We start from the raw sequence: 13276 nt of genomic DNA, 5'->3' as shown, positions 1-13276 counted from the left end.
TAAGAGTAAATGAAGAAATGAAGTGAAGTAATGACAATGTATATGATGTATTACCTACCTATATACCTATGTAATATAATAATATGATAATTTCTATATTATATTTATAAAAATATATCTTAACCTTCAAAACGTTTTGATTTGAATATTACGAACAGTAAATAATACTATCCTCAACTGTGCAAATATTAGCTAAAATGATAGCCATACATTTTCCATTAATTTTTCATGGACATGAATACATTTTTAGGTAAGTAGGTAAGTAGTATTTAAACATTGAGAATTTTTTATGAAACTATTAAACCATGTATGTTAGTTTTTATCGTGTTATCGAGTATTGTAATTTTATTATTATTTCCTTACTAGTTATACTAGTTTTAGGTCGAGTAATAAAATCAAAAATTTCACATTCATGTACCATCATCAAGTGAAAAATTTCAAAATAAAAACTTTGTATTATTTTTTAAAGAAAAAGAACATACATTATAAAGTTTTGATAATAAATTTTAAGATTATAGGTACAATTAAAAAATATTAATAATTAGATAATTTTTCAGTATAAAATAAACCTACTGTAAGATAAAACCTTTTAAGTAAAAAAAAAATAGTTGTTACTTTACTTGTCAGATTTTTAACTTAAGAAATGTATTGATTTAGTCTATGATTATTAATTAAACGTAACAATTTTTAATATTCTATATAGACTATAAGTATATAACTTAAAATTTGATGACATTTTGGAAATCGTGATGTGTAGGTTTTACCTACTGTTGTTGCTATATAATACTTAACAGGTAACATATGATTATTTTAATGATAATGATCTTAGAAATCAATGTGGGAAGTTAAGCTTGCATTGAAAGGAGAACGACATAAATAACAGTTATTACAAAATGGTATATACTACCTAGGTATACTGTAAAAACCCAATGATTCAACAGTAATAAACATATGGATATAATTTAGCAGATTTAATTTACTTTAGCGACCATGCATACACTTTCTTCTCGTGTATCATCGTCTTAGTGCCAATTATTGTTTGTTTGTGTTTAAAAACTAAAAAAATTATTTTAGGGTTGTATCTTTTTTTCAGCTTTTTTAAATTGCCCTATACATTTTTAAGTACCATTACACTGTACGTTTCTTATCTACAAACCCATAAAGCATGCAAACACAAACCTTGAATGAATTAATTTCTCGAAAGTATTTAATCTATAATAACACATTTATAATTTTAAAAATATGCCCAGCACTTGGCTCATTCAAGGCTCGTTTGTATACGTGTATGGTTACATATACTCGTACATTATATATTCTATAGATATTTAACGTATGGTTGCATAGATCAAATTGAATTGTATAATAATCCGATCACTTAATATAACTACTTAATTCATTCACATTTTGCAAACAATAGGTACATTGCATAAACCGTCAATAAATCGCGATCATCATTCATTAATGGCACCAAAATCTATACCTATATCAATTGACACGGTGGTTTGATACAGAATTCGTTCACACATTCTCTTCGCAAACATATATTATTAAGCTCAGTGTAACGGAGTAAACGGAACACCAACAATATCAAAACCACCACACCCTTGAATAGTTGAATATTGATTATGCCAATGCTCAATGATAATAATATTATGTCATAACAATACATGCATATTGTCGTATACAAATCCCGTGAGTCAAACAAACGTTGGCAGTCACATATAATGATATAAGTACTTAAAGTACTTAAATTGCGTATACAAAACCATAAATAATTTGAATACAAGACTCTATGATGACTTGAACAAAATATGTAATATTCCATTTATAAGCGTATATATTTCATAGATTAGTTGATAGGTACATAAAACACGTAAAAGGTAACTAAAAATTAAAGAAGTTCTGATTAATTATAATTTATTATAATATCTAAGGTATTCTGTTTAATTGAGAATATATTTAGATGTTTATAATATAAAATGTATTCGCAGCATTATTAGATTTAAAACAGTAAATTCATTTTCAAATTTTTGGTTATTATATTTTTTACATCATAATAAAACAAATATGCTGTATTGTTTAAATAAAAAAATGCATAAAAAAGTTACATTAAAAATGCATTAGTTGCTACCAATATTCTTGTATGGTTGCGTGTTATGTATAGGTACGTCTAAAATACTACAAACCATAAATTCGAAATAAGTACCTGGCTGAATATAAAGAAATAAGATCTTATTCTGTTCATACAATTAGATGTATTTTTATGAGTTATAATTTCTGTAGTAATGTTAAACCATAGCATCTGCCTTTGTAGTACATACATATTTATTTATTCTTAACATACATTGAGTTGTATAGGTGGGTATGAATTTTTTATCTTTTGTCAAAAGTTAAAATACTTATTTTCTAATTCATAAAAACATTATTGAAGTATTCACTATTATTAATGGACGTAAAGCACTCATTTATTATAATTATAATTGCCAATTAGTAAAATAGTTCATAATGTTATTATTATCTAGTATTATATGTTTTGGCTTAATATGTTATATCTACTTATTGCGGTAATAGGTATCTACCAACTACTACGCTTTTTTCGAATAAAGTATAAAATAATAATAATAATAATAAATAAAATACATGATATTAAGTAATCTAAATCAATTTTAAATTGAATTGGCACAATGTAAGTTGTTTTCATATCATGAATGAATGCTTCAAATTGATTTGTCAGATTCATGGAACGCCACCATTCTTCATTAAACTGGTTTTTAATAAGTTTTGAGGTTTTATTTATTTTAATTAGGTATCTATTTTCTTAGTAATTTTATTAGACTTCGATTCTTTGGGTGTTGGTGCCTGATTGTAGATATATGAAAAATTCACGTTGCTTGACAGTATTATGATTCATAACGATAGCTTTAATTGCGTAAGCGTAAAATATATGCATTCACTGATCACTGGATTCAATAGATACCATTTTTACTTAATTTCAAATTATTGAAATAAGGTATTCTCTTTTATTTTTTTAATCAAAAAAAATCTGGGATTTACAATTTCATAATTTTTACAATATATTTGTGAACGTCCGCTGTTGTGTTTCACTTTTTCTTAAAACAAGAATTCATCGATTTAATCGATTTAGCTATATTTACTCATTTTTTGAAGCTTATATTGAATTAAATTATATTATACTAATCAAACTACTCACATACATGCAAATATTATATTGAACAATACTACCCAATTGTTCAGCTCTTTAGTGGTAAAATGGACTTGGAATTAACTTTGAATATTAATCTAAGCCACATAAATGGTAAGGTATACCGAATAAAATTCATTGTTTTTAAAAAAAAATATAGTGATTATTTATATTATGACGAGTTTCCTACACCGTTATAAATTTATATAATCGATCTTACGTTTATAACTAAATATTACGCACTTCGGGAAATCAAAACCCTTGTGTAATAATGATTAAAAGAATTTGATATCACGAAAAACCATAGTGATATATACTTTACAACTTTCTCTGCAGTAATATTGTCGTCCTTTGCGTACCTGAACGTACAGTTTATATAATAAAATACATATATAGGTGGCATAAGTTCATGTAATGGTTGAACCAATACTCAAGAAATGAATTTATTATAGGTACGTACAGGCATGTAAGAAATTAGTGGTCATCTACAGATAGGTACTAATCATAAATATCAGTACCTATACATAATACCTTGGATAAGTCGTACAAGACAATGGTCAATGACGTATACACAATGCTATAAATAGACGCTAACGTCTATTTTACATGGTAATTGTGTAACTGTTAAAATATGTAGTTTAATTTAAACATAGTAATAGTTATATAGTATATGTGACATCGATGATCTAAGAAAAATATGAGGCCATTAGCATTCTTATAAGGTAGGTAGTCCTATTAAAAAATAATATTATGGACTTACAAAAATTTGGAAAACTTACCTTAAAACTATTTTTAGTCGATTATGATAACTATATATATACCACATACTATGTCAGCACTATGTTTACTCAATGCAAATATGTTATTTAATACATTTTGATGTATATAGCAGAACTCTCATTCACGTGTTCTCCAAATTCTATGGTCCATAATCTATTGTAACCATAAAAATTATTTTTTATAATGGAATTTTAAAATTATTTTTAGTTTAAGTTAATACTAACTACTTATCGGGTATATAATAATTTCTTTAAATAAGTTTAAAAAAATAATTCTTGATCAAGCAACATATAGTGATTTTTTTTTTGCAAATAATCTAATTATAAGATACATGCTTAAATAATTAAGTGATCGATATGAATTTTTGTACACTACTTGATTGTCGTTCTGATTTTTGAGCCAATGGTAATCGTGTATATCAATATACGATGTATAATAATTAATATCATACTATAATAATAAACATGCAGTATACTGTATGCGGTATAACACAATGAAAAATTATTGAAGCAACAATAGAACATTTATTTTTAGTACTCTTTCATAAAAAATTAGATGTAAAAGACACATGCCTTCTCGAAACTACACGAATACCTACACAATTATTATCATATTACATATTTGTGTATAATAAACTTGTGAAAACTGAAAAGGTAACAAAAGCTTTTATATTTATTGTTGATATTAATAAAATAAACGTAGGTACTATACTTTTAATAAATAGTGCGTACTCTAATATTTTAAAATAGAAGTGTTTATCTTATAATATAAAGTATATACTGTACATAATATTGTACTACGAATTACGATTATGTCATAATAGTGTTGCAAAAAACAAATGCTCTCGTTTAAATCAATATAAATTTAAATACAAATTCGGCTTATACACAATAAAATTAATAAATAATAGTAGATAATAATATATAAATAAAAAACATAATATATAGTATAACAATTATTTGAATTATAAATCAATCAAAAAAAATAAATAAATAAATACTATAGAGGTATAATATTCATCGGTATTTATCTGATCGAAACTTATCTAATCGCTTTCTACTGCGATAATACAATACGTATCTACGCGGGACGTTTTATAGCTACATATTATTATTATTATTTCTATAACGAATAGAATACATATTTTTATAATCAAACATATCACCCAAAAAATGACGAAAACGATCTCTAAGACGATGGCTGTAAATTGAATACGTCAGCGCTACACAGATAGTAGGCAGGTATGGACGAATAAAAATAAGTAAATAATCTGTGCGGCTATGTACTATGTAGGATTTTGATAAATAACCGTTGCCCGTTTTTATTGAAATTATCACCGAAGCAGATGTAAGTAAGTTTTCATAACTTTCTAAACGATGGTATTTGATATAATGTACGTAGGTACTACAGTGGCCGTTTTCGGCGGCGGTGGCGTAGGTACTGGCATGTTTATAAATCATTGTGCTCTCGTCTTGGAGCCCGACACAATGGAATCGAAACGGAGAAGACCGATTGCATTCTAATACAACACTCATATTTTCATACTTATTTAAATGACAACGCGTGTACCATCATTTTCACTTTCTTTTAGTTAATGAACTTTTAACCAGCAACGGTGCCGCGTCGTCCATGGAATTGTTTCGTGACCGTAATAATAAGGGCATTACTATTGGTACACAATAAGTTGGGTGTTTGTTCGTCATAACACTCATAACTCATAACAATTCGGTCGTATCGATTTAAATCGTCAAGAATGCATTCGCGTTTCGTCATTAGTACCTAGGTACTATAATGTTTAGTACACTATAATTAGCCATTGCTATCGCGTATCGATTACACCACTAAATAAAACGCATAGGATATCAATTTTCAATTATCTCGACATCCGATCTATTATCGTCACGGGCTACCTGTGTTTTTATTTGTATTCAATTGGTGATAGATTGCCATAGCAATCATTTTGTCCCGCAGTTAAATACAAATGAGTCTTAAAAACATCAAATTACATATAGGTATTATTAATGTAGTTATTTATTGTGTACCTACCTACATCTAAACACACATATTGTATATACATATAAATATATTATATTATCGAGGAACTCCAATATCTAACAATTTAACGGTGATTACATAATTATATTACAGTTTAATAATATTCGTTTTTCAACACTTATCTGACCGATGTAGTTAAGAGTTTCGTTTATATATATATTACAATATTGTAATCGAATTAAAACGTATTTGATGTTATATTATACTCACCGGACAACCTGTACACCATAGAAAGTTTATGCATTTTAGACGTCTTATACTTAGTAAATTCGTCGACACATATCAATTTTAAACACCGCGGCATAGTATATTATGAAGAAGGCGTGTTATATCGTAATTGAGTCATTGTCGTCTTCAGTTCATGCAAATCTGTTACGGTTTCATAGAATATGCAATTTGGACAAAGCCCAGAATTCAGATTATTTTTGCCGTGGCGCCTCATTATTGTTCCTTTCACTCGATATAATAATATTTGCCCTTGCATACCTGCATATATAGGCTCGCCCACAGCACCCGAATAGTGGACAATTGATGGATTTTTACTATTTTAGTGTGACTAGTCGTATAAATACGCACGTGATAATTTCGTAACGTCCATGTAGGTACTGGCATAATGCACGCGTGCGATTTAATATAGTTGTTATACTTGAAAATGATTTGGACGAATATAAACATAGGTGTTATTTTCAAAATTTAAAATATTAATCGTTACGTTTTCGCGTTTATACTGCGATATTCGTTCGAATAAAATAAGAATAGCTATAGGTATACCGTAATGCATTAGACATGTTTCACGGCAGATGACTATTATTGGCGCGAGTCCAGTTCGAATTGACCACACGACTACACACGAGCATTTTACACACACTTTTACTCGTCCCGTAGAACATAATAACATAATACATCCGATAACAAGATCGTGTACAGCTGTATAAGACCGAATTATAACGGAGTATGTGCTTACTATTATACTTTTACTTTACTTGAAAATAATGTAGTACAGGAACTGTGGTGACACCAATCTGATTTTTTCGACTTCGCTCAAAACTTGTATTAATATAATACAATAATATAATATTGAATACACCGTCACACCATCGTATTGATCATTCACGTAAACAAAATATACCGATACATATTATTATTACTGACGGTCGGGTAACTACTACTTCTAGAAAGGTAATTAAAATAAATATTATAAATCGTTGCCTACATTCGAGAATTTGAGGGAGTTTCGAAATTATATTATATTGATGACCAAACGATTTGAACTGTATACTTTCATCTTTTAAACCGTTAATATCCTGTTTCCGATGTGAACATAATAAAAAACAAATATCTAGTAACACTGTAGCTATAGTAATGGGCTCAAAATACTTAATACTAAACTTTAGTACCAAGACCTATTATTCAAACTTTACCGATTTTTAAGAAAAATACAATGAATTATTCACTTTACCCCCTCCCCTCACCGTCACAAAGTATCAAATAGATAATTTTTTATTCTAAAGTAGAAAGAATCCTGGAAGCTGGAAATCAAATTATTTTTATTTACATTTTTTACGTTTATGAGTCATCCACTTTATGCCATCTTATTTGAATAATAAAATTATAGTACAACAGCAGAATTATCAAATAATTAAAAGAAATTTATTATCATTCAAGTAAATATACTTTTTGTTAAACTAAATATAGAAGAATAATATTTATACACAAGTGTTTATCTTATTGTTTTTTAAGGACTTAAACTATTTTAATATACTGCGTCACAATATAATAATCTTGAAGACTATCACGACCTAAAACGAAAAAAACAACAAAGAATGATGACACACAAAATACTCGTTTAACGGATGATCTTGACTTTTATTAAATGTTTTAGCTATATAAAAGTATTATATAATTTATTTGAACCTCGATAACTCGAATTTTTTTTCGTTCCCCTTGAAATTGTTGAAACACCCAATGTATTATTAGTCTCGTTACTCAAATATAATAAAATTGTGATAAATAACGCTTAGTCTTATAGTTTACCTGAGAATTTTTGTAAACACTATGTTTTATAGCACTAATCGCGATTTCAATTTATGAGGTAATATAGATTATACGAGTGGATATGAATGACAATTTGTAGTAGATAAACTTACTATCGATCGACGAACTATATTTTAATCGTATGATAAAACCAATGATAATATTGTAATCAATGAACTGTTTACTGATAAATGATAATGAATTTATCCGACATAAGTACTGTATCAAATAGCAATGATTCTGAAAATGATGAAAGTGGAGAATCTCAAATAAAAACTTAAAGTATTACTTTAACGATAAATTGATCAATGACATCATTACAAACAGTTATTATAGGAAATTTGTTCTGTAAAATATACTTCTATGCTTAAAGTAGTTTAGGCAAATTAGAAAATGTTAAAAAATAGTCGAAACATAATAAATTAATAATCAAATAATATTTTTGTACTGCATAAAACTGCTGTGTATTTTTAATTTGTTATTAAGTATTACATATTTATTTTTGACATTTTTAGTCGTAATACAGTTTTTAAAATTTTATTCCATAAAATAACTTTAAATTTTGACTTAGTTTTAATAAATTCTAGTTAGACATCTCAGATAATACATACTTTAAAACGATTTTTTATCTCTCTTCCACTTCAACATCGTGATTTTATATTATAATATTAAAGTATATTGACAGGGTCAATAAAGTGTCATCTGTTACTTGTTAGGTGTCGGAGTGTTAATATTTTTATAATGCAGCATTTGTCAAGGTCTCTAATAAAATGTCAAAACTACATACAAGACAATAAACTGATGGTAAACCAGTTTGATGTTATGAAATCGTTCAAAATACACGCGTAATTAGTTAACATGCAAAAAAATACTTATGTGGAGGATTATTGTTTGATAGCTGTATAATTTTGGCAATGAATATAATTGAAAACCAAATATTTTGATGATGCGTCATACTGAATCTCCCTGGACCCTGATGTAAGACATATTTAAGAAATAAAAGATATTTAAAAGAATTTATTAGTTGATTCTTAAATATATACGTTCAAATATAACTTATATTAACACAAAACACAATTAAAAAAGGTATTAAAAATGGAATACAATAATTAGACATAACATTATTGAAAATAACATTCCTTATCTTTAAAAAAGGTTATTTATTTTAAGTATGAAAGAAGATATGTATATAGATATTCTGTATAAAATGATATGAATAATTGTATTTTACATCAGGCACAAAATATTAAAAGTTTTTTTTAAAGCGATTAATCTAATAAATTCTGAATTTTCTTGTATATTATTTGTCATTAGATATTATTAGTACAAACTATGTATTTTATTTTGATGCTGATGATTTACTATTCATATATTCATATTTTTTGTTCAAACATATTATGAATATAAGTATACATATGTATCCATAATGTTATTAAGATAATTTATTTGAAGTTTAACTGTAGGTATATGTCATCAAGTAAATGCTTTTCAACACTTTGAAAAATACGGATTACATGTAAAGTATTTCGAACGTTTGAAGGTTTTAAATGATCATTGAATTATTAAAAAGAATACACACAGGCCACAGCACTATATTTTATTATACAAGCAATGTCCGTAGTCTAAAACTTGAAAAAAATTATTTTTTTAATTAAAAATACAAATTTAATTTGGAAAATGTTTAAGTATTTCGTTAAATAAAATAAAATAGGCGTTAAATTATGATCGTGTAAAAACACTTAACACTTTTGAAGTTTCAAATATGCAATGCACGAATAAAAAATACCGTAGAACCTAAATAAAACGAATTTAATATATTACTTTAAATAAACATATTACTCATATTACGTCCAACGATATTTAATATTAAATACTAATAGACACCATTAGGGGCTTAGCAATCAGCTAAATATAAAATCGTGTGTTTTTAAGCTACACATTATATTATAAATAATAAAATACATTATTATTATATTAGCGAAGTTATATGTTAAATTGTAGGTAATTTAAATGTCTATGTATATATATATATATCTATATAACCGAGTTTCGAATTAGATACTAAAAAGCACTTATAATTTTTTTTATATAGGTTTATCTACTCTACTAACAGTGTAATAACTAATAAACTGATACAAATAGGTTAATGTACCACTATTATTTTACTTACCCGTATAATTATTATAATTATTGAAATAGATAATTCTATAAATTATTCGTTTGAAAAAAAAAATACAATATGGTGTAGTACCATTACAATAACATAACCTATGATTTTAAAAAGTTTATTGAAATTAAAATAAAACATTGAAATGGATTATTAATTACCTTTAATTTATACGATGAAGATGAAGAGGACTAAGAAAATTTGCGCTGTGGTAGCGTATGTCTTTATGCTCATTGGTCTTCATTAATCATTATACTCATTAAAGTTATTTTATAACAAGAATTTTCTAAACGTTCTAAATATACAATTATTCAGTAATATTTTATATTTCAATATAATCTATATAATTAACTAATATACTCGTACATCACCGAGTCTGGTAATTCACTAGTTAAAAAGTTAGAGTTAAGTTAATAATAACAAAGTTATTTTAATTTTAAAATTTTAACTTATATAGTTACTTTTAGGTTTCTGTTAATTTAACTACTAACTTAATTTAATTCTTTTTTAATTAACGTCAAATTAATGAACTACATTTTCAAATTTCAATTTAAGAAGTTAAGTTATTTATTTTTTTTGCATTTTGATCATTGTTATATTTGGTCTTAGGCCGGTGAAAATAGTGTAAGCTAGTGTTAAAAAAAACGACAAACATTTTTCAATTTGATAAAAAGTTGTATATTACCATTTAACTAAATTAAGTAAACTTAAATTAAATTAAAATTTTTTTTTTATTTGTGTATAATATTAACTTAATTTAGCCGAGTAAAAAAAAAATTGTTGAGCTGTGTAATTACTTTTTATATTATATCTAATACTTAGATTTTTATAATTTTATGTATAAAAAAATGTACGCATATGCATATACTTGAAGAAAGTTTTAACGATAATATTTCATAATGAATTCGTATGATAATAACTGTGACATTTCTTTTTATTTATTACAATTTATCATGAATATAGCATCTCGTAATCAGCTTTAATACATAATAATAAAATATATATTGTGCATAATATGTTTATACCTTACAATATATGTACGTCGTTTAATTTAATATATGACGAAATATTTGTTTATAATTTATTTTTATACATACAAAAACACACATAACGCACTGGCGACTCTATCGTGTCTTGACAATCAGTTAGAAAAGTTTTTTTTAACAGTTTGGAGTGTTATTAAGTACCTACGTATCGCATGTGGATCTGTTCACCTTTAATACCTTATGCAATCAGTTTTAAAAAGTATTTAAAACTTCTTCAATTTTTGTTTACTCTTTTAAAATCGTAATTTACGGTTCAATTCGGGCTCGTGGGGTCAAACTTGGAATCACCAGCTTACGGATAAGAAAAACGCATAAAATACTATCAGTGAATAATAATTACATAATTATACTTGAATTATAATATTATACCCTTATTCATTATTGCATACAAAACGTATATAAATACAATAAAACTTGTATCATAAAACAACGGTGAGTAAAACATACGTCAAATTAATAAATTATAAATTACACACAAGCCCGGATTAAGATTTTTAAGTCTTTAATATGATATTTAAAAAAATTGTATTTTTATTTTCTTAAAAAAACATTAAGTATAACTCACATACCTAAGTATTAAATGTAAAAAAAAAATTAATCAAGTTTTCGCTGAAGCTAATTGTATACATTTCTCTGTTTCACTGATAATAATATTAAATCCCAAAAAGGAAATTAAGAAGTATCATTATGTTATTTTTTTCAAAATTGAATTTTTTTTTTTTTTGAAAAATATTTATATTTATATTAAGGATTGAAGGTATTAGGTATTTTATTTAACATATTATGATTCAAAGACTTGAAAATATCTTAAGTTTTGTGCCCCCATGTCCCCTCCCCTTTATTTCAGGCTTAATTACCTATACATAATATAATATGTACTTTGTACTTATATACTCAATAACACGATCTACATCGCACAAAACAAAATATATATTTTAATTATTGATGTCGGCGATTTCACAAAAAAAAAGGAAAAACGAAAACGGAAACCGTATATTGTTGTAACTAATAAGACATTTTTTTGTTCGTACAATAGTTGCTAGATAGTATACGCTTTACTATATGCAGTGGCCAGTATCGTTACGTAACAGCAGGTACCTGCATGTATAGTATACGCGTATTGTAAGAATTATGAAGACTATGATATAGATGATATTAGGACAACGCTAAAGAATGGTAAAAAGCCGATAGTGTGTCAAGTCAAACAACACAATAATTTATTATTTTTTCGTTTGTCGCTAAAAATTAGTTTCGACGTCGTTCATCCATCACTGTAGTAAATTTCCGGCTGTCTCCGCGTATGTTATTATTATATGTGAAAACGGTAATGACGAAAACGTGTATGTTTCCTGTCTACAGACTTCAAAACTAAGCAGTGCGACTTGCGTGTGTGGGTTTGTGTTTCTTCATTATACAATACAACATGCGCACTTCTCCGGTCAGTTTACTATCTTACGACTGTATCACCTCAAGGCATAATTTCACTCTCAATATAACGCCTTCTTAAATGGATTTAATTCATTATAACCGTTATATGGTTACCATATTTTTTATAAAAAAAAAAAAAAAAAACACGACTAAATAATCCCAAGTTATGTTACGCTGTATCGATGTAGTCCCTTGTGATTTTAGATGTTTATGCCAACGCGTGTCTTCTTCTTTTTTTTTTTTATAAACTCTGTTTATGTGATGTTTTCAAATTATATTATCAGTGTTTGAAGAGGCTTATTAAAAAATAGCATTAATAAGTCGAAAATATATACAGAGATGGGAAAAATTTATGTTATAGAGCGTCAACAATGTCACTTATTGTGACTTTATTACTTGGGTAATGCATTTAAAAAAAAAAAAATACTTTACAGTTTATATAGAATAAAAGTATATGATTCGAATAAGCGTATAATAATACAATTTTATTGTTTTATATGACCAAAACGAAGAATACTGGCAAAATTATAAGTAGGAGTAAATATTATGCAAATGGTAAAAAGA

The sequence above is a fragment of the Melanaphis sacchari genome, unplaced genomic scaffold, assembly GCF_002803265.2.
Source record: "Melanaphis sacchari strain LSU unplaced genomic scaffold, SCAv2.0 Contig395_pilon_pilon, whole genome shotgun sequence".
Classification (NCBI taxonomy): Eukaryota; Metazoa; Arthropoda; class Insecta; order Hemiptera; family Aphididae; genus Melanaphis; species Melanaphis sacchari.
Note: the sequence above shows the minus strand (reverse complement) of the source record.